Source organism: Carettochelys insculpta, chromosome 1, assembly GCF_033958435.1.
Source record: "Carettochelys insculpta isolate YL-2023 chromosome 1, ASM3395843v1, whole genome shotgun sequence".
In the NCBI taxonomy this organism is placed as follows: Eukaryota; Metazoa; Chordata; order Testudines; family Carettochelyidae; genus Carettochelys; species Carettochelys insculpta.
The window spans coordinates 383,076,492-383,099,544 of NC_134137.1; the positions used below are offsets into that span (position 1 = coordinate 383,076,492).

The window sequence follows — 23,053 nt, forward strand, 5'->3', positions numbered from 1 at the left end:
ATAAATGAAAAATATACATTTTTTCAACTATAGTATTTTTCAAAAGTGAAGAACATTAAGGCTGGAGTGAGGGTTCAGGGGTGAGAAGGGGCAGGTGGTAGGTGGCTTCGGGCAGAGGGTTGGTGGAGGCTCAAGGCAGTGATTGGGGTGTAGAAGTCTAGGCAGGTGGGAGATGCAGAAGTTAGGGCAGGGGTCCTCAGGAGACTGGGAGGGGTTTATTGGGACCACCCATGGTTGTGAGAGCAATGTTGCTATGCTGACAGCACTCCTCATCCAGTGATTCCTCTTGGGAGAGAGGGATTCTGGGGCTGTGCACTTGGTGGATGAGGGCTGGGGATCTGTGGCATGGCTCTGGCCTTCATCTTTCCGCTGCTGCCCCCACTGGCCTGTAGCCAGGGGGCAGTATTCTGAGATCAATCGCCAGCATGCTGTTGCCCCCTCCCCCCACAGTCCTGCAGTTTCCCCAGGGGTCTTTGGGGTAGTGGCTGCCTCATACTCCAGTCTGTTGGGGATGGGGTAGTACTTTGCAGGCTGTAATAGCCAATGATGTGCTTATCCTTCATGAACTTACAAATTCTTTTTTGAACCTCATTATACTTTCTGCTTTCATAGCACCCTGGCATTGAGTTCCATGGACTGATGGTGTGTTGTGTGAAGAAGTATTAATTTAAGGGGTTGCCAATACTTTGAAGGATAAAACTAAAATTCAGAGGGATCTTGATAAGAACTAAGTTATAGGCATCAAAATGAAATTTAATAGAGGCAATGGTAAAGTGTTGCACTCCGGGAGGAAAAACCAAATGCACAAATACAGAATAAGGGACAATTGGCTTGGCGGCAACATTGCTGAGCAGGAGCTGGGAGTTGTAAAGAATCACAGCCTCAGCATAAATCTGCAACATGGTGCTGTTGCAAAAAAAGCAAATTCATTTTTAGGTTGCATTACAGAGGCATAGCATGCAAGTCACAGTAGGTGATGGTAGTCTACTTGGTGTTAGGATGGAGTGCTGTGTCCAGTTTGGGTCACCAATCTATAGAAAGGTTGTAGAGAAACTGGAAAGGATCCAAAGATGATGGACCAAGATAAGCAAAGGGATGGAATGTGAGCCATGTCAGCAAAGACTGACGGTACCAGGTATGTTTACTTTGGGAAAGAGATGATTGTGGGGTGGTAAGAATATGACTAAAGTCTTCAAATACTGTCATGGCTGCCAAAAAGGGATGGAAAAATTGTTCTCTCTCTTGTCTTGGAGGTAATGAATTCAAATTACAGCATAGTAGTGTTACACTACCTTGGGTGAACACCCTTTATCCACATCTTACTCATTTTTATATTGGTGTGATCTTACCTTTTAAGGCATGTTTTATATGTGTCAGGGAAAGGTTATGATCTGCTGAAAGTAATTTCTCTACTTGTGTATATATATCATGAATGCATATGAAACTATGTGAATGTGTTGTATGGTTGTCACTAAAACATACTGTAAATTTCCCATTCTGTCAGGGTGGTTAAGTACTGGAATAAGTTGCCTAAGGTGGTTGTAGAATATCCATCATTGGAGATATTTAAGAACAGATTGGATAAATATCTAACAGGGATAGTATAGATGGTGCTTGATCTAGCCATGAGGGCAGGAGACTGGACTTGATGCCCTCTTGCTAACCTCACAATAGCAGGGATGGACTTCCCTGTTTGAATATCTAGGCAGGGAATTCTATCAGTGCCTGTGGTTTTGTTGTTTTTGATCTTTTCTGTGGCTGCTTGAATCTGACAGATAGGGGGGCTCACAATCCTCATCTATATATACAGGTAGACAGGTCATTGCATTGAAAATGCTGTCATCAACAGTTGAGTCATGGTTAAACAGGTGGCTGATATGTTCCTGCCACTGGCTATTGATGCTGTCTTTGGTCTTGACAAGTGATGTCCAATCTGCTGATCGTAGGAGAGTGACACTCTGTTTTGACAGTCCATAAATTGCACTAGCAGCATTAAAGAACTCATGACTGTTGTGAGGGTTATCATAGACCTGTATTTCCTTTGCTTTGTGTCCCTACCAGTTGTTTCTGAGGACTCTAGTTCTTCCTTTTACTTTGGCCTTGGCAGTACCCGCACATGGCCACATAGGGAATGTCATAATTTCCCGCCAGCTAGAGAACCTGCTTGTGAGAATTGCCACCACTTGGATCAGTAACACCCAAGCTTTCCCTGATGATCAGATGAGGCATTGTCCTATTTGTAACCCCTCCCCGTCACTGCAGTAGTGAATGCTTGTGGGCATTTTGGGCAGTGGTCTGAATGAACTCTGGCACCACCATTGCAGTAGTGACTCTTCTATATATACAGCCACCAACTGGAACAGGTACCCTATTTGTATCACCCCAAGGTATCACAACAGTAATTCCTGGGGGCCAGATAGAACACTGCTCTTAGTGTATCCATCTATTGTAGCGGTGACAAGGTGTGCTTGCGACCAGGGCGGTTGCAAACAGGGTGGTTGCTAACAGGAGGGAGTTTTGAGAGGGGCTCTCCTGGGGAAGGAGGGGGCAAACTACAGCACCTTCGGGTAAGTGGCTCTCTGGAGTGTGTGGGTGTCTGGGTTTGGGGGTTCTGGGCCTGGGTTTCTCTGTTTGTTTGGTGTTTGCAGTGCTGAGTGGTCTGTTTGTTTGAAAGGCCGTGTGCTCAAGCTGGCAGTTGGAAGCTGTTAGCCTTGATTAGGTTTGAAATCTAAACTCTGCATGCCGATTGGCTGAGCAGTAGGCAGAGGGAGGGGCTCTCAGGAAGACCAGAGCTTTGTTAAACCCTTCTGGCAAGCGACCAGGGAGCTTGCGAACAGGGTGGTTGCTAACAGGAGGGAGTTTTGAGAGGGGAGTTTAGAGGGAGCTAGTTACTTCTACAGGGGTAAGGGGCGGCAAGATGGCGACGGTGGCGGTGTTCCCAACTGCTGGTTGGAGCTGAGGGAACCGCCGCCCCCACGGTGCAGCACAGGACGCAGGTGGGCTTGGGGAAGTGTGGGGGGCGGGGGGAGAGACCGAGGGGCGCCGGTGGTGGGCATGTGGTTTGGGGGCGTGTGGTACGGCTGTGTGGATGGCGATGCCCACGGAGGCTGGTGGTGGTGCGCCCGGCTCAGATTGCCTGGGTTTCTAGGCCCAGTCCTGTGATCCCTGCATGCGCATCCGGCAGCAGCTCCATGGGGCGCCGTGGGCAGCCGCATCCAGAAGAAAAGTTGGTAGCTTTGGCGGGGACCCAGGGTGCGGCTGGGACGCGAGATCAGCACCTTCCTGGAGGACTTGGGGCTGCAGCAGCATGCAGCTGGGTGCAGAGAGACCGGGGTAGGGTGGAGCTGGGGGCGATGAGAGTTGATGGGGGGCAGTGTGGTGAGGTGGGGGGACATGGGAGTGGATGGGGGGCAAGGAGGTGGGGAGGAGGGATCTGGGGGTGATGGTAGCTGATGGGAGGCAGAGGGGTGGGGAGGAGGGTCCTGGGGAGGGGAGGAGGTCATCAGACCACGGGGAGCTATGGGGACACGTGGTGCCAGGGAGGTGCAAGAGGTAGTGGGATCGTTACCCACATTCTCCATGCCCCACTGCCTTGTGGGTTATCCTGGGAAGGAGCAAGGCTAAGGGAGTAAACCCTGACAGAAAATCCAGAGGGGAGTCCTAAGGCGGTTCTGTGCCAACTTCTGGCATTGACCCGGCAACTCCTGCAGCTGAGCTGGTACCAGACGTAGAGGTTATCCTCTCCTTTGGACTATATCAGTAAAGCCGAGAGGGGGACACTGGTGTCTGGGCAGCTCAGGGTCCAAAAAAATTGCCCAGTCTCATGCCTGGAGGGGTATTCCAGCATCGCTTAACAACATTGAACCAATACGGGAGGTAACAGATACCGGTTATAAGTTCTTGCTCGATTGGTGTAGAGAGTGAGCACCAGGGGTTGCCTTCGATGGTGGAACAAATCATTGCATCTCACTGGACAGTCACCGCCTGCCTCGAGCTGAGCAGCCCCCAGCCAGAAGGATACTTTCCCGCACAGTTCACCTGCCTCACTGGGTGTGTGAGGTTTAAGGTTCCCAAACCTGACAAGTGACTGAAATTTGACCACCAGACAAACCAATAAGAAAATCAACAAGAAAAGGAAACCATCAAAGTTTTAAGCTTGCTTGCTGGAATGTGCAGACCATGCTGACCGGTTTGACTGAAGATCTTCAGGACATCAGCGACACCCGAAAGATCGCTGTCATCAATGAGGAATTGAAGAGGCTCCAAGTTGACATTGCTGCTCTGCAAGAGACGTGACTCACAGATTTGGGATCTCTAAAGGAAAAGGACTACACCTTTTTCTGGCAGGGTAAAGCCCAAGATGAACCCAGGGAGCATGGTGTTGGCTTTTCCATGCGAAACACCCTTCTACAAATGGTGGAATTAGTCATGGGTGGATCAGAAAGACTCCTTCAGATCATACTTCAAATTTACGCCGGTCCTATCCACCTGATCAGCACTTACACACCAACCCTGTACGCCACACCAGAAGTAAAAGACAAGTTCTATGACGTGCTTAGTGCTGCCATAGCACAAACACCTGCTCGTGAACAACTGTACATTTTGGGCGACGTCAGTGCAAGAGTTGGAGCAGATCGTGATTCATGGCCTTCCTGCTTAGGCCACTTTAGTGTGGGAAAAATGAATGAAAACGGACAGAGTCTTCTTGAACTTTGCACGTGCCACAATCTCTGCATCACAAACACATTTTTCCAAACCAAGCCACAGCACAGAGTGTCATGGAGACACCCATGCTCGAAACACTGGCATCAACTAGACATGGTCATTACTAGACGTGATAACCTCAGAAACATCCTTCTGACACGCAGCTGTCATAGTGCCGACTGCGATACAGATCGCTTGCTAGTTTGCTCCAAATTCAAGGTGAGACCCAAGAAGCTGTACCACTCTAAACCAACTGGAAGGCCCCACATTGATGCCAGAAAGACAGCAAACTCAGAGAGAGCCGAAAAGTTCAGAGTGACCCCCAAAGAGAATCTGCGCAGCAGCCCTGAGGGTGCCAATGTGACATCCAGATGGCAGCATCTGAGGGATACAATTTACAACACAGCCTTGTCGGTGTTTGGAAGAAGAGCTGGAAACACAAATAACTGGTTCGAAGCTAACGCTGATGAGATGATTCCAGCCATCGAAAAGGAGCGCGCTGCACTCCTGGAGTACAAACACTCACCGAGCCAGAATACCCTACAAGTACTCAGAGCAGCCAGAAAAACAGTACAGCAGACAGCCAGGCACTGTGCCAACAACTACTGGCTCGAGCTATGCAGCAGCATCCAGACCAGTGCCGACTCTGGTAATCTCAGGGAAATGTACGAGGGCATCAAGAAGGCATTAGGACCCACCCAGAACAAGATGGCACCTCTGAAATCCAAATCTGGTGAATTCATCACTGACAAAGCCAAACGGAGTGCTGGGTCGAACACTACTCCGAGCTGTACTCACGCGAGAACATTGTGGTTGATACAGCCCTCAATGCTGTCGAGCTCCTACCAGTAATGGACGAACTGGATCAGGAACCAACTGTGGACAAACTGAAGAAAGCCATCGACAGGATTGCAGTAGGAAAGGCCCCAGGCCAGGATGGTATACCACCAGAGGTAATCAAGTGTGCCACAGACACCCTCCTGGAACCCCTACATGAGCTACTGTGCCTGTGCTGGAGAGAGGGAGAGGTTCCACAGGATATGCGTGACGCTAACATTGTAACCTTGTGTAAGAACAAAGGAGACAGAAGAGACTGCAACAATTACTGTGGAATCTCCCTCCTAAGTATCACTGGTAAACTGTTCGCTCGCGGCATCCTCGGCAGACTCCAGAAGATTGCTGAGAGGGTGTATCCGGAATCACAGTGCGGATTCCACGCAGAGAGATCTACCTTTGACATGGTCTTCTCTCTGAGGCAGCTGCAGGAGAAATGCAGGGAGCAGAGGAAGCCACTCTGTATTGCCTTCATCGACCTGACCAAGCCTTCGACTTGGTCAGCAGGGATGGACTGTTCAAAGTGCTCCACAAGATAGGCTGTCCGCCACAGTTACTCAAGATGATCCAGTCTTTCCACGAAGACATGAGAGGAACCATCCAATATGACGGCACATTATCGGATGTTTTCAGCGTCAGGAGCAGCATCAAACAAGGATGCGTCCTTGCTCCAACATTGTTCAGGATCTTCTTCGCACTCCTCCTGAAGCACACCTTTGGATCTTCAACAGAGGGCATCTTTTTGCACACAAGATCTGATGGGAAACTGTTTAATCTTGCAAGGCTGAAAGCTAAATCTAAGGTGCGGGAAGTCCTCATCAGAGGTATGCTGTTCGCAGATGATGCTGCTGTAGTGTCACACACAGAAGACCAGCTTCAGAAACTGCTGGATCAGTTCTCCAAAGCATGCAAGGACTTCAGGCTTTCCATCAGCTTAAAGAAGACAAATGTACTTGGTCAGGACGTTGCTGAACCTCCATCAATCAACATTGACAGAGGTCGTCCATGAATTCGTTTACCTGGGGTCCACCATCACTGACACCCTGTCATTGGAGACTGAGCTAAATAGGAGGATCGGAAAAGCATCCACAACTCTGTCCAGACTCAGAAAGAGAGTGTGGAATAACATCAAATTGTACACCCACACCAAAATGCAAGTCTACAGAGCCTGCATCCTCAGCACCCTCCTTTACAGCAGTGAGTCTTGGACCCTGTACGCCCACCAGGAAAAGAGGCTGAACGTCCTCCACTTGCGCTGCCTCAGGCACATCCTTGGAATATTGTGGAAGGACAGAGTGTCCAACACCACCATCCTTGAGCAAGCTGAAATCCCAACCATGCACACCCTCCTCAGGCAGCAGTGGCTCCGCTGGCTTGGCCACATCCACAGGATGAATGATGGAAGGATCCCAAAAGACAACCTGCATGGCGAGCTAGCCTCTGGCAAAAGACCTCCTGGACACCCCCAGTTGCTCTACAAAGATGTTTGCAAGAGGGACGTCAGAGAGGTAGACATCGAGCCAGACAGCTGGGAGGAGCTGGCAGATGATGGCAGCAGGTGGAGGCAGGAATTACACAAGGGCCTTCAGAAGGGTGAGATGAGGATCAGACAGCTAGCAGAGGAGAAGCGAGCCCACAGAAAGCATAGTAAGTACCTGCCAGATACCCATTACACATGCAACAGATGCAGTAAGGATTTTCACTCTTGTGTGGGCCTTCACAGTCACAGTCGACGCTGCACATGATGATTCCAAATGGAAATATGAAGGGCGCGATCCATAGTCTACACAGACTGAAGGATGCCTACTAGCGGTGACACCCTCTGTCCTAGCCATAGGAGAGCCTTATTTGTTGTCCCCACTACCCCTATGGCCATGTGCAGCAGGGCCCCAGATCTTTCTCCCCTCAAAAAACCATTCTGGCAGTGACTCCTTGTAGCCACTTACAGAGGGTGGGGACTTGTGTGAATACCATCATCACTGCAGCAGTAACTCCCCTGGTAGGCCAATGTGTCACAGTCCTGTAGATATAAAAGCAACCATGGCCTCTCAATACAGTTATAGAAAAAACATTTGTTATACAGTTGCACGTTGGTGGCTGAGTCTTGGGAGATGTGGCTCCTGCTTGCTGAGGCTCTACTTCAACTGGGCAACTCAATACATGCCAGGTGTTGTTTTCTCAATACCCCGGTCTTTGCCACTCGGCCCACCTCCATCCTGACCACTAGATAACCAGTCAACTTCTACTCGCTACTCCCCAGCTGGACTCTCAGCGCTACTGAGACAGGGTGACTTAACTACTTAAGCACAGCCACATTGTGTCAGACCAAAGGTCTTGCCTGCTGAGAGTGGCCAGTGCCAGGCATCCTGTAGGGAGTGAACAGAGCAACTAATCCAGGGGTCAGCAACCTTTCTGAGCAGGTGCCAAAATTTGATCTTTTGACCTCTATGTATGATCTGATTGCTGGTAATATTTTTAAAGTCACTAATTGTCCTACTTACAACAGCTTCATTAATAAATAAAGTCCATCAGTGACATACCTGTCAGTTTGGTCCTGTCTCCTTGTGTCTAGTAAAATGAGAAGATTTGAGTAGTAGTCTGCCATCTCTCCAGAATGGGCTCACATCACGGGGCTGCGTATTATGATGTGGGGTTCCACATGTCTGCTGTTGAAGCTGTTCATTTTGGATAAATACACATTGGACTAGAAAGGCAGACTGATTCATTAGTCCAATGGTTAGGGCACCCACAGAGGTGAGAAACCCAGAGTATCCCTGCTCCATTGACCATGTAATTACTGATACAATTGAAACCACTTCAGCAGCAGTGACAGAGTGAATTTATCGGGGCTGCCTCCCACTCTGACACACTGTGTACAGAAAGTGGGGTCCCACAAACCTTAAAAATGCCTTGCCTTTAAAGGCTCTGCTTAAAAATAGTTTCCCCAAGGTCACAGATTCCCTGACTTGGGGAGTGATTGACACCACCACACAAGTGAGAAAATACCCTTTAACCCAGGAAGACACACTTGGGTTGTCTTCCTGTGAGGTGAACCCTAAACTCTTAATCCTCTCTTAGGAGGGAGGTTGGAAACAAAGAGCTGTAATATGATAGCTGACCTTTCAGTCTGGGGCATGAATGTAACAAAGACCTTCTCTAGGACACAGGAATTAAATCATTACCTTAAAAAGTAATCTATTCACAAAATGAGAGATGGAAAAATACCAAGAAAATAACAAAACATAATTGCTAGATGTTTTAAAAAAAACTTCTTCCCTGGTATTCAGCTTAGAAGTTGCAGAATACAGGGGGGGAAAATCCAATCTCAGAGAGCCTGAGGAAGTCCCACCAAATCCAAAAATAACCATAACCTGAGCACATCTAACTAAACATTTCCTTTCTACTTACATACCCATGTGCTGATTATGAGTCAGCCTGCAGATTTACTGATCTCTCACTGCTCCAGTCACAAACTCGGACAAAGGTCCCTCAGACTGCAATTTTCTCAGTTTAAAAGAATCTCTCTTCCTCTCATTGGCTTACCTAGCGGCCCCCTGCAGAGAGTTGTCTCTGTAAGGGTTAACTCTTTCCCTGCATTCTTTCATGACAGAGACCTACATGAGAATCTCCCCACAGCCAAGTAGGCCTGACAAAAGACTTTACCAGACCTTGTGGGGAGCCAGTTTTGGGACCTCTGGAAGGAGCAAAGCCTCAGGTGGAAAGGTCCTGAATGACAGACTTTGCCAAACCAAACCAGAGGAGGTCCAGGGCTTCTCCCTCAGGCAGCCATACTCTCCCACTCCCTCCGGACTCCAGGCTCCCTGGGCTGCCATGGACCTCCAACACTGTGCTCCTGGGGCTGCCACAAGGCTCTGGCAAGCAGGGGCTCCAGACCCATAACCATGCTGCAGCTGGGGCTCTGGTGGGGCTCTGGCCCTGTGCTGCGGCAAGGACATGCGATGGGGGCATTGGCTCCAGCCCAGCACTGGTGGCTCCATGGCAGGGGCTCTGGCCCTAGCCCCATGCTCTGGCAGAGGCTTTGGCTGCCCAAGGGCTGGTGGAGGCTCTGGCTGTGGCCCTAGCCCCTGCCCTGCAGAAGTGAGTTTGGTCCCAGACCCAGGACTCTGCATGGAAGCAGGAGGGATGTGGTTGAGCTCCTGCCTTGCATACCAAGGTAAGTTGGTGTGTGTGCCACTCTTGGCACATGTGCGGGCAGGGGGATTGCTTACCCTGAGCTAATCATCAAGTGATCCATCTCCTGTTGCCCGTTCCTAACTTTTGGCAAACAGAAACTGGGGGAGGGGTGGGGATGGGGAATATCCTCCTGGCCTACTGACTAATACCCATGATTGGGCCTTATGACAGGATTTCTGGGCACAGCTAAGGGAATCAACACAGGGTACGTTGGCTTAAAACTGAGCCACTTACAGTCGGGGCTGGGATTTTCTGCTCAATAAAGCAAATCAAACCAGCCACAAAAGCACATCTGCCAGACCTACTGGCCAGCCAAAAGCCGCACAAGCAAACCCACAGATTCTCTAGCTGCTGCAACAGCCCAGACCAACAAGCCCTTATTCTCAGGTGAGAGGTTTTTAAACCTATATCATCAGTGCCACACATCCAGGCCAGTCAATACAGGCGGTCCCTGACTTACGAAAACATCAGCTTACGACCATTTGTACTCATGACCAACCTCCTGCTCATCCCTCATGCACCCCAGCTCAGAACCCAGCATGGGGCTCCAGCCACATGCCTGGGGCTCCCCTTGAGCCCCTGAAGACCCAGCTCCAACCTTTGTGCCCCAACTCCCCTTGCACAGCCAGGTCTCAACTCCCCACACCCAGCCCCAACCCCTGTGAACCTGAACCCAACCCCCCATGGCCCCAGATCACAACTTCTCCTATGCAGCTGGCTCAGCATGTGCAGGGCTCCAACCTGCTTCCTGCTCAAGCACCCTGCTCCTGTGCACCCCTGTTCAATCCCTCCCCCACCTGGCTCAAACGCCACCCGCACCCCGCAGCCCCAGCTCAACCCCCGCATGCATGGGATGCCGACTTCGACCTGTGCCTGGGGTGCTGGCTCCCAGCCCTCAGTGGGGCTTCAACCCTCCTCCACTCAACCACGCCACCCCAGTGCACCCTCCTGTTCAACCCTCCCTCCGCCCAGCTCAAGCCCTCCCTCCCACAGCCCCAGCTCAACAACCTCTCCCCTCACCATGCTTGGAGCGCAAGCTGTCAGCTGCCACTTGTGTGCTCAGGGGCTCTATACCCTCCACCAGCTCAACCCACCCCCACCCTGGTTCAACACCCCATTCAATCCCCCCTCTGCCCAGCTCAGCCTCCCCAGCTGAGCACCCCCCACACCCCAGCATGCTCTGGGCTCCAGCTGTCAGCTGCTGCACATGCATGAGGCTCTACCCACCCCAAGCTAACCCCTCTGCCTTGGGTCACCCTATTCAACTCCCCAATCCTCCACAGCCCCAGCTCACACTTCCCAGCATGTGGGGGTTCCAGCTCCACCCTCCCCCCACCATCCCCACAGCCCCGGCTCCAACCCCCTGGCTGGGCTCAACCCCCAGGTTCATGGGTCCGACCTCCTGCAAGTCCCAGCTCAACTGGAAGCATCCTTTTGGAGGTGGGGCCCCCAGGCCAGACAGGCTTAAATCGTGAGTGCTGAAAGAAACAAAATGGACCCTGCTGGGGTCCCTCTTACAGGTTTTCAACTGGTGAGGCAGGGTGTCCTTTCTTCTTCCCATCAGACATTGGAGGGTCAGGGTCATAGAATGGATTCATAGGGCTGGAAGAGACCACAGGAGGTCATCTAGTCCAGCCCCCTGCTTCAAGCAGGATCAACCCCCCATTAAGTCATCCCAGCCAGGACCTTGTCAAACTGGGACTTAAAAACTTCAAGGGATGGAGACTCCACCACCTCTCTAGGCAACACATTCCAGTGCTTCGCCACCCTTCTGGTGAAGTAGTTTTTCCTAATATCTAACCTACACCTCTCCCTCTTCAACTTCAGACCATCACTCTTTGTTTTGCCATCTGACACCACTGAGAACAGTTTCTCACCCTCCTCTCTAGAGCTCCCTTCAGGAAGCTGAAGGAAGGGTCACCTGATCCAAGTAGACCGTTGTGGCAAACTGCCATTGGATGCATTCCGGGTGACAGAAATGGCTTCCATATCCAGTTTAAAAATTGAATAATGTCATGGATGGTGGTGGGGTATATCATCCTGGCCAATACCCATTGATGGACCTAACCTCCATGAATTTATCTAGGTTTTTTTCTTTAAAAAAAACACCACTCTGTTGTAGTCTTTACCTTCAGAACATCCTCGGGCAAGAATTTCCACTTGTTAACTGTGGGTCATGTGAAGAAATACTTCCTTTAGGTTGTTTTAATCCTGGTAACTATTAATTTCATTTGCTGTCCCCTCACCTTAGTTTTTGTCCTATGAGAAGGAAGAAGAAGCAGTTCCTTATCTACTTTGTCCATGACTGTCATGATTTTATAGACCCACTGGTCCTCTGTACTTATAAATGTCAGTCTGTGTTAGAAATGAAATTGATCTGAAGCAGCCGGTCTGTCCCACAAAAGCTCATCACCAGATAAATCATTGTGTTAGCCGTTAAAGTGATACATTTCTGCTACTTTGTTTTGTTGGAGTACAGATTAACAGGGCTACGTCTCTGTTAGCATAGCTGCACTTAGTTGACTCTTTTCCAAGACAAAAAGCTCCAGTCTTATTAATCTTTCCTCATTCCATACCACTAATCATTTTTATTGCCCCTTTCTGAACTTTTTCCAGTTCTAAAATATCTTTTTCTAAGATAGGACAAGCACAGCCAAATGCAGTATTCTGGATGTGGATATACCAGGGATTTGAACGGAGGCAATAAGATATTCTCTGTCTTATCTGTCCCTCTTCTAATAAGTCCCAACATTCTGGCTATGTCAACACTACAAAGAAACTTTGAAAGGTGGAACATCAAAAATCAAAATCAAATCAAGGGATTTTGAAATAGCACAGCTACACACACAAAACAGATCGCTGTACTGAGCCACTATTTTGAAAGAACCCCCGGTGCTTTGAAAGGAAGCATCCAAACAGGAATGCGAGCTGTTTCAAAATAGTCAGCCAGGAAACACCATTCACGGGGTCACATGGTCGACAAGCCCTTCCAGGTCCCACAGCCAGCAGCTCCCTGAAAGGGCCCCTCCCAAACACACTCACCCTGCACACACAGAACGCTGCAGAGCAGCACACAGGACTGCATGGACTGTGCTCTAAGAACAGGAGGAAAGAATGGAGCAACAGCAGCTGGCTGAGGCTGATGCCTGCACCCACACCAGGACCCAGGTACTGATTGCCATCCTGGGCGTGGTGGATGCCCTGGGGCCCACTTACCACCCCCACACACCCACTGGGGTCCTGCAGAACCTGGCAACAGGGCAACTGCTGCTCTCCATTCCCCACCCCCCATGGCACCTCTGGAGCCACCCCAGCAGTGGAGACTGGTGGGAGAGGCTGGTACTGGGCCAGTGGGATGATGAAAGGTGGCTCCAGAACTTCAGCGTGACAAAGCAAACATTCTTGGACCCGTGTCAGTGGCTCATTCCTGCCCTGCAGCATGTGGACACCCTCATGCAGCCCACACTCCCGGTTGAGAAGTGTGTGGGGATCGCCTTCTGGAAGTTGGCCACCCCAGACAGCCACCGTTCAGTGGGGCACCAATTCATGGTGGGCAAGGCCACCTTTGGAGCTGTCCTCCTGGAGGTAAGTCAGACCAGGGCCCCACACCCACCCCAGGAAGAGGGGTCAGGCCCTTGGGTGAGGGTCCTGCAGGGGAAGGGGACTCCCTCATGTGCAGGCCCACATGTCAGTGCCTTCCTTCCACAGGTGGCCCAAGGCCTCAATCGCACCATCCTGCAGAGGGCCATCTGCCTCAGCGACTTGGATGACACCATCGCAGGATTTGCAGCCATCAGTTTCCCAAACTGCTTTGGCACACTTGCTAGCACCCATATAACTATCTGCTTCCCAGACCACAGTGCAGGATGGTACATAAACTGCAAGATGTACCACTCGGTGATGCTCCGAGCACTTGTTGATGCCCAGGGCCAGTTCTGTCACATTTGCATGGGCTGGTCCGGGTGGGCCTGTGATGCCTGGGTACTCCACAACTCCTGGCAGGGGCAGTGCATGGAGGACGGCACCTACGTCCCTGCAACGGAGCTCCCCATGGGGGACACAATGATCATCATCATCCTCAATAACTGTGGGCTCATTGCCCATTGGTGTCCAGTGCAGAGTGGCTTAGTTTCTGTAGCCTAGCTCCGCACCAATCTACTACATCACCTATCCATTCACTGTGGGGTCTGCCTCTCCTATTCAAACCATCCATTATGTCGAATACTAGGGTCTTGATTTTTCATTTGTCGTTCATTCTGCAAACATATCCAAATAGTCGTAGCTTTCATTTTATAACCTTCTGCAATAGGTTCTCTTTTGGATGTATCTTCCTATATAATTCCTCATTGGTGACCTTCTGCATCCATCCTATTCTCAGAATTTTTCTATAACAACTCCTTTCGAACGCCAATATTCTTCTTTTTGAATCGTCCGTTATCACCCATGTCTCACATCCATCCAACATGCTGCTCAATACACATGTTTTCAAGAAGCCCAGCTTCATTCTTAAGCTAGTTGCTTTGCTTTTCCAGATCTTATCCATCATGTTCAAACTCGCTCTTGCTTTCTGTATTCTAGTCACTCTTTCCTTCTTACAGTCTAGATCATATATGTTGCTCCCCAGATACGTGAACTTCTCTACATTTTCTAGTTCAATACCAACAACGCTGATCTTTCTTCCTATTTTCTTATCTCCAAATACCATTGTTTTTGGTTTATCGATGTTCATAATCAGTCCGTATCACTTCCCTTCTTCAACACCCGTACCGTTTTCGCTAGCTTCTCCTCATCTTCCTCAATGATAACTATATCATCTGCGAACCTCAAGTTGTTAATTCTTTCCGCATGCACAGATATCCCTTCTACCTCTTCCTTGATCTTGTCCATCGCTCTCTCCAGATGTGCAATGAAGATACCGGGCAGTATGGATCGCCTTGTCTCGTACCTCTACTTGTTTTAAACCAACTTCCCACCTCCCCGCATGTTCTCACCGCTGCCAAGTAGCCAATGGGGCGTACCCTTTGCACCCATGGCTGATGCGCTCCTACACAGGGCACACTGCTGCCAGCCAGAACACTTTTAACAACCTCCTGAACCATGCCCACAACACTGTAGAGTGGGTCTTCGGACATCTCAAGGGCTGTTTCCAATGTCTGACTGCACAGCAGGACATCAGCCTGCCCAATGTCCCCAGGGTGGTCTCAGCCTGTTGTGCTCTGCACAACATAGTGAAGGGCAAGCATGAACGCTGCATGCTGGGGTGGGTTGCAGACTGCAGCCCCAGATATGAGCAGCTGCCCATGGCCCCATGCCACCAAGCACATCACAACAGGGTTAGGGTCTAGAAAGTCCTCTGGGAGGCCATCTAGCGGAAGGCACACTGACCTCCACCTGGCGCCCTCTGGCCCACACCCACCCTGCATCACGCCACGCCCCCCCGAAACACCCAGGGGACACTGGGGTGCACAACAAAGGGTTTAATAACTGGGAGCCAACAATACATATGTAAATAAACAGCACTGGAAAACGTAATGGTGTGGAGTTTTTTCTAACCAGGAGCTAAATAGAGGGGAGACCTAGAAGCAAAGTGGCAGGGGGCATGCCCCTGTAGCTGGGGCCACAGGCACGGGTAGGCCTAGTTCCCCATGGGGGTAGAGGGGTTAGCCCCTTGGCAGGTATGGGGGCCCTTGCTGTCCCAGATGCAGGGGCCCTGTTGGGGCTTGGAGGGGGCTGGCAGGACGGGGAGGTAGGATCAGGCAGGGGCTGTGGGATGGGGTGGGCGGGGTGAGGTGGGGTGATGGGGGGACTAGGGGGGTGATGGGGCACTACAGGGACTGGGGGGCAACTGGGGAGGCAGAGCCTCCCCCCGGCTTGCACTGGCAATCAGCCAGCAGCCCAGGGCGAGCTGGGAAGATGGGGTGAGGGTTGATGGGATAAGGGCTGTGAGTTTGGGGACGGCAGGAGTGGGTTTGGGGGTGGCAGGAGTGGGGATGGGGGCTGCAGGGGAGACTATAGTGGGGTGGACGGGGGGCAAGCTGTCTGAGGGCCATGGCTGCCTCAGCCCAGACCTCCTTCCACCAGCCCCTGTCCTCCCACTCCATTTGCAGTCATGCCCGGAGCACAGCCATCTGCTCTCGAATGGCTGCGGTGTGGGCCTCTGTGCCTCCTGGGGGGGGTCATAACAGCGGTGCCATCAGACCCTCTGGGGTTGGGTGGGCAGCAGCCGGGGAGGAGGGTTCCCTGGCTCCATCAGATGGTGGAGCAGGTGTGCTGGCGGCTGACACAGAACTGGTCTGGCCCTCAGAGGATGATGCTGTGGAGACACAAGGGGGAGAGAAGCCACCCATCAGTGTTTTCGCGTGGGCCCAAAGGCTCCACCCCACCATCCCCCGACCAACCCCCAAGATGGTGCCTTCTCTGCCAACCCCTGCTTGTGCCTCCCATGTGCCCACTGGGACCGCATCTGTGGGGCAACTGCTGGCTGTGGTCCGGCCCCCACATCCCTTCCCAGTCAGGAGGGTCAGGGTGCTGTCCACAGGGGTGGGTGGTGGATGGCACTGAGCCTGGGTCTGGGATTGGGCGGGGGGCGTGGAACGTGCGTCAGGCCCCCAACCTTGGCCCACCTGATCCCCCTTTACCTACCTGGGGCTCTGGAGAACGGGTCTGGGGACACCAGCCTCAAGGGGGCCTGGCTGGAGGCACTGGAGCTGACAGCGATTATGAGGGGGCCTCCCTCCTCTGAGTCGCTCCCTAGCTCCACCACTCTGGTCTGGCTTGATGGTCCTGGCTGGTTGTGTGGGTATGTCTCCTTGTTGGTGTCAGGGCCAACTGTGTCAACCACCACTGCCAGCTCAGGGGCATCCTTTGGGCCAAAGAGCTGTTCCAGTGCCCGGTAATATGGGAAACTTGGGGTGGCCCCTGCCCCTGATCACCTGTAGGCATCCCTGGCCCGGATATAGGCCTGCCTTAGTTCCTTTACCTTCAATCTGACCTGGTTGGCTGTACACTGGGGGTGTCCCCACTTCCACAGCCCCCGTGCTGGCCATTCAAAGGCTGCTGTGTTCTGGGACCACCCAGTGCTGTGCAGCAGCATCTCCTCCTCTGGCTTTCCTCCGGTGACCGCTCGGGCTAGGAGGTGGGGGCCTCCGGGGGGTGGGGGAGGTCTCTAAGGTGGGGGTGGGGGGTCACCATCCAGCTGGTGGGCTGTGTGGCACATCTGTCTGGGTTGCTGAAGTGTTTGCCAGGCAGAGCTCATGCTCCTGAGGCCCTGGTCATGCTTTCAGCTTCTTGCACAGGGTTTCCAGGGCCATGCAGCTTTAAGGGGTTGGCCCCAGGGACCATAGAGTCCTGCTGGTGCTTGCTGGCATGTCTCCGCACTCTCTGAGGCCACCGCCATTTCAAAATAGCAGCCGCAGTGCATCTACACATGCCCTATTTCGAAATTTGGTTTCAAAAGGGGCCACTCTTCCTGAACTCGGATGGGAAGAGCGGTTTCAAAATCCGTGCCCCTTTTCACCAAAAACAATTTTGAAAGAGGTCCTTGTGCGTGTAGATGCTCCGCTGCCTCTTTTGAAATTGGACCCCCTTTCAAAATTGCTGTCAAAACATGAAGCTGGTGTAGACACACCCCAAGATTTCTTTCTTGAGTGGTAACAGCTACTTTGGACCTCATAATTTTATATGTATAGTTGGGATTATATTTTCCAATGTGCATAAAATTACATTTATTAAAAATAAATTTATTATGCCATTTTGTTGTCCAGTCACCCAGTTTTGTGAGACTCTTTTCTAGCTCTTTCCTTTGTGCCTGGTACTTCACTATTTTCAGTAGTTTGGTATTAGCTGGAAATTTTGTCACCTCACATTTTCACAAAAATCACAGGGCTGGAAGGGAACTCAGGAGGTCATCTAGTCCAGCCCCCTGCTTCAAGCAGGATGAACCCCCCACTAAGTCATCCCAGCCAGGACCTTGTCCAGCCAGGACATAAAAACCTCTCTAGGCAATGCATTCCAATGTTTCACCACCCGCCTGGTGAAGTAGTTTTCCTAATATCTAACCTACACCTCTCCCTCTTCAACTTCAGACCATTATTCCTTGTTCTGCCATCTGACACCACTGAGAACGGTTTCTCACCCTCCTTTTTAGAGCTACCCTTCAGGAAGTTGAAGGCTGCTATTAAATCACCTCTAAGTCTTCTCTTCTGTAAACTAAACAAGCCCAAATCCCTCAGCCTATCCTCATAGGTCTTGTGCACCAGACCCTTGATCATTATTGTTGCCCTTTGCTGAACCTGCTCGAGCAAATCCACATCCTTTTTATACTGGGGGTTCCAAAAGTCACAACCACTGACTTCCCCATGTGCACAGAGCTTGCTACCTCATCATAGAAGCTAATCAGTTTAGTCAGGCAGGACTTGCCCCTGGTGAATCCATGTTGGCTACTTTTGATCACTTTCTCCTCTTCCAAGTGCTCCAAAACAGATTCCTTGAGGATTCCCTCCATTATTTTCCCAGGGATTGACGTAAGGCTGATGGGTCTACAGTTCCCTGGATTGTTCTTCTTTCCTTTTTTAAAGATGGGCACTACGTTTGCCTTCTTCCAGTCATCTGGTATCTCCACTGATCTCCAAGAGTCTTCAAGGATAATGGCCAAAGGTTCAGCAATGACCTCTGTTTTTTAAAAAAAATAAATAAAACTAAGACATCACCAAGGAAACAATATATTAGCGAACTATCAATTACATTAAATAGAACCCTCACCACAACTTCATGTAGTCCTCAGCTGAAAAGAGAACAGTTTGTAAGGCCTAATTATTCAAAAACAACAAGAGACTGTTCTCAGTAACCTTTTCTCATAATACCCTATTCACAACTATTGTCTTTGTCACTCTTCTACCATAGGTTACCACTGAAACAAGGGTTTTACTGCCATCAATGGCTGGAAGTGCTAAACTGTTTACCCACTCTTAAGAGCAGATGGGACAAATGAAAACAGCATCAAGCCTTTGGTAGCAGGATCTGGGATTTCTCTGCTAATCAGCAATTCAATATTGCGTAAGCAGTTATCATTGGAGAAGAATGTAGATCTGGCCCAGAAGAATTAAAATATGGCAAGTAATAATTCAAATGTATTCACTGACTGTGCACATCACTGTCTTGTCACTCAAAGGATGCGTTAACTCCTGTTCTTAAATGACAGAACAGAAATAAGGAAAGCCTTGCTCAAGATAAGGTAAATATTTTGCACTGAGACAACTGCAACTTTGAAATGTCTTTGCTCTGTGCACAAGCCACAAGTTTGTAAGTGACTGCTTTGAATCTTTCCAATATATTAATTAAAGTGCAGGACCTGAATATGTCATCAGTGTTCATTTAGTTTTTAAAATGTTTACCCCTTTTTCAGATCATTTATGAATACGTTGAATAGATCAGGTCCCAATACACACCCCCGCTGGGAAACTTCAATTTACCTCTCTCTTCTGTCAAAAAAATCATGCTGTTTTGTTTTTCTTTTTCAATAGCCTCATTACTGTGGCAAAGCTTAGAAATGTTCAGTCTATAAGAACATAAAATCACTTGTTCCATAATAAATATGCAGCCAAAAAGCCTCATTATCCAGGATAATGTAGAAACTGATACTTTAGGTTCAAGTGAAGACACTGGCTTTGATTTTTATTTATTCATACTTGCAGCTCTTTAATGTTTGTAACTCTAAAACAGTAGCTAGCCCATATTTGGCTGACAGATAGCATGGAGCTTTGTGATGGGGTGTCTACCCCACCCATGGCTGGAAGAGGTTTAAGTGGACAGCTATGCTTATTAAATCTACAGGCTGCACCTGGATGAAAAGTCAGGGAGCAGGGAATTGGTTACCAGCAGGTTTAACCAATCAGAGCCTATATAGCTAGGAAGCTGGTTAGCACCTAGACATTGATCCCTTGGCAACAGAAGGAGGTGTTAGATGCTGCTGCTGGGTAAGGAAAATCACTAGTCTTTAAAGTGCTACTGGACTGCTTTTCTGTTTTCAGTAGGGAGGAGGGTTAGGAGCTGGTACGTTGGGAAGATAGGGTATTGTGTAAAGTCCAGGGAAAGCTCAGTGAGGGCTGCTCACTTCTTCTCTAGGAGAGTAAAGTCCAGTGGGGTAGGTCAGGATGCCCTTGGGATTGTTATCTGAAGTGCTGAGATCCCACTGAGCCAGCTTCCCTGATAATCCCAACATCTGCAACCTTGTCTTTCAGAATTCTGCTCTTTAGCCTGATTCAATAGAGAGATAGGGCAAACACCAAAGGATAAGAACATAAGAATGGCCATACTGGGTCAGACCAAAGGTCCATCCAGCCCAGTATCCCGTCTGCTGACAGTGGCCAATGCCAGGTGCTCCAGAGAAGGAGAACAGAAGACAATGATCAAGTGATTTATCTCCTGCCATCCATCTCCTGCCCTTGTACTGAAGGCTAGGGCACCATACTTTACCCCTGGCTAATAGCCATTTATGGACCTAACCTGCAAAAATTTATCGAGCTCTTTTTTAAACCCTAATAAGCTGTGTCTACACGTGCACGCTACTTCGAAGTAGCGGCACGAACTTCGAAATAGCGCCCGTCACGGCTACAGGTGTTGGGCGCTATTTTGATGTTAACATCGACATTAGGCGGCGAGACGTCGAAGCCGCTAACCCCATGAGGGGATGGGAATAGCGCCCTACTTCGACATTCAACGTCGAAGTAGGGACCGTGTAGTCGTTACGCGTCCCGCAACATCGAAATTGTGGGGTCCTCCATGGCGGCCATCAGCTGGGGGGTTGAGAGACGCTGTCTCTCCAGCCCATGCAGGGCTCTATGGTCACCATGTGCAGCAGCCCTTAGCCCAGGGCTTCTGGCTGCTGTTGCGGCAGCGGGGGATTCATGCTGCATGCACAGGGTCTGCAACTCGTTGTCGGCTCTGTGTATCTTGTGCTGTTTAGTGCAAGTGTGTCTGGGAGGGGCCCTTTAAGGGAGCGGCTTGCTGTTGAGTCCGCCCTGTGATCCTGTCTGCAGCTGTGCCTGGCACCCTTATTTCGATGTGTGCTACTTTGGCGTGTAGACGTTCCCTCGCTGCGCCTATTTCGATGTGGTGCTGTGCAACGTCGATGTTGAACATCGACGTTGCAAGCCCTGGAGGATGTGTAGACGTTATTCATCGAAATAGCCTATTTCGATGTCTCCACATTGAAATAGGCTACTTCGAAGTAGGCTTCACGTGTAGACATAGCCATAGAGTCCTGGCCTTCACAGCCTCCTCCGGCAAGGAGTTCCACAGGTTGACTGTGCGCTGTGTGAAGAAAAATTTCCTTTTATTAGTTTTGAACCTACTACCCATCAATTTCATTTGGTGTCCCCTAGTTCTTGTATTATGGGAAAAGGTAAATAATTTTTCTATATTCACTTTCTCCACACCATTCATGATTTTATATACCTCTATCATATTGCCCCTCAATCGCCTCTTTTCCAGACTGAAAAGTCCCAGTCTCTCTAGCCTCTCCCCATATGGGACCTGTTCCAAACCCCTAATCATCTTAGTCGCTCTTTTCTGAACCTTTTCTAATGCCAATATATCTTTTTTGAGGTGAGGAGACCACATCTGCATGCAGTACTCAAGATGTGGGTGTACCATAGTTTTATATAGGAGAAGTATGATATCTTTTGTCTTATTATCTATCCCTTTTTTAATAATTCCTAACATCCTATTTGCTTTACTAACTGCCGCTGCACACTGCATGGATGTCTTCAGAGAACTATCCACTATAACTCCAAGATCCCTTTCCTGATCAGTCGTAGCTAAATTTGACCCCATCATGTTGTACGTGTAATTTGGGTTATTTTTTCCAATGTGCATTACCTTACACTTACCCACATTAAATTTCATTTGCCATTTTGCTGCCCAATCACTCAGTTTGCTGAGATCTTTTTGTAGTTCTTCACAATCTGTTTTGGTTTTGACTGTCCTGAACAACTTGGTGTCATCTGCAAACTTTGCCACCTCACTGCTTACCTCATTTTCTAGATCATTGATGAACAAGTTGAACAGGATCGGTCCCAGGACTGACCCCTGGGGAACACCACTAGTTACCCGCCTCCATTGTGAAAATTTACCATTTATTCCAACCCTTTGTTTTCTGTCTTTTAACCAAATCCCGATCCATGAAAGGATCTTTCCTCCTATCCCATGACTGCCTAATTTACATAAAAGCCTTTGGTGTGGGACCGTGTCAAAGGCTTTCTGGAAATCTAGGTATATTATGTCCACTGGGTGCCCCTTGTCCGCATGTTTATTAACCCCTTCAAAGAATTCTGATAGATTAGTTAAACACGACTTCCCTCTGCAGAAACCATGCTGACTTTTGCCCAACAATTCGTGCTCTTCTACGTGCCTTGGAATTTTATTCTTTACTATTGTTTCTACTAATTTGCCTGGTACTGATGTTAAACTTATCAGTCTATAATTGCCAGGGTCTCCTCTAGAGCCTTTTTTAAATATTGGCGTTATATTGGCCGTCTTCCAGTCATTGGGTACCGAAGTGGATTTAAAGGATAGGTTACAAACCACTGTTAATAACTCCGCAATTTCACATTTGAGTTCTTCCAGAACCCTTGGGTGAATACCGTCTGGTCCTGGAGACTTGTTACTATTCAGCTTATCAATTAACTCCAAAACCTCCTCTAATGTCACTTCAATCTGGGAGAGTTCCTCAGATTTGTCACCGAAAAAGGCTGGCTCAGATTTAGGAACCTCTGTAACATCCTCAGCTGCGAAGACTGAAGCAAAGAAATCATTTGATCGCTCCGCAATGGCACTGTCTTCCTTGATCGCTCCTTTTATATCTTTATTGTCCAAGGGCCCCACTGCTTTTTTAGCGGGCTTCCTGCTTCTAATGTATTTAAAAAACATTACTGCAAATGTAAGGAATGTGGCAGAAGGAACGCAATGCTGCTGAAGGCTGGGAGGAATGTGTCTCCCAGAGGTCATCTGCATGAGAATGCAAAGGCGTGCATGTGTGATACCTTTTCAGGCAAAGCCTAATGGGTAGCAAGTAAGCCATGAGATTTGGTCTATTGTTAACACGTAGTTGTAAAAATCACAATTTAAGCTGACACTTAATGCGGGAGTTGTGAGATCTCACCAGTGCTCTGGGTTGTTGTGGAGGACAGGGCAGTTGCCTTAGCTGTGTAAGACATTGATTACACAGGGCTCCCTGGTTTAAAGCATTGTGGAATGAAGGGGAGGGGTACTGGTTGAGTCAGCTTGCTGAGGGCCTTGGCCTTGGCCTTGGCCCTCAATTGGA

The 23,053-nt window shown here is 49.6% G+C and overlaps 1 long non-coding RNA gene across 1 annotated transcript; it reads left to right on the forward strand.

The window, feature by feature from the left end:
* The first annotated feature begins 12,806 nt into the window (after positions 1–12,806).
* Positions 12,807–18,729, forward strand: LOC142007575 (uncharacterized). The gene is made up of 3 exons (XR_012643971.1): positions 12,807–12,900; positions 13,171–13,317; positions 18,634–18,729. It is a non-coding gene; the product is annotated as an uncharacterized LOC142007575 (long non-coding RNA).
* The last annotated feature ends 4,324 nt before the right edge of the window (positions 18,730–23,053 follow it).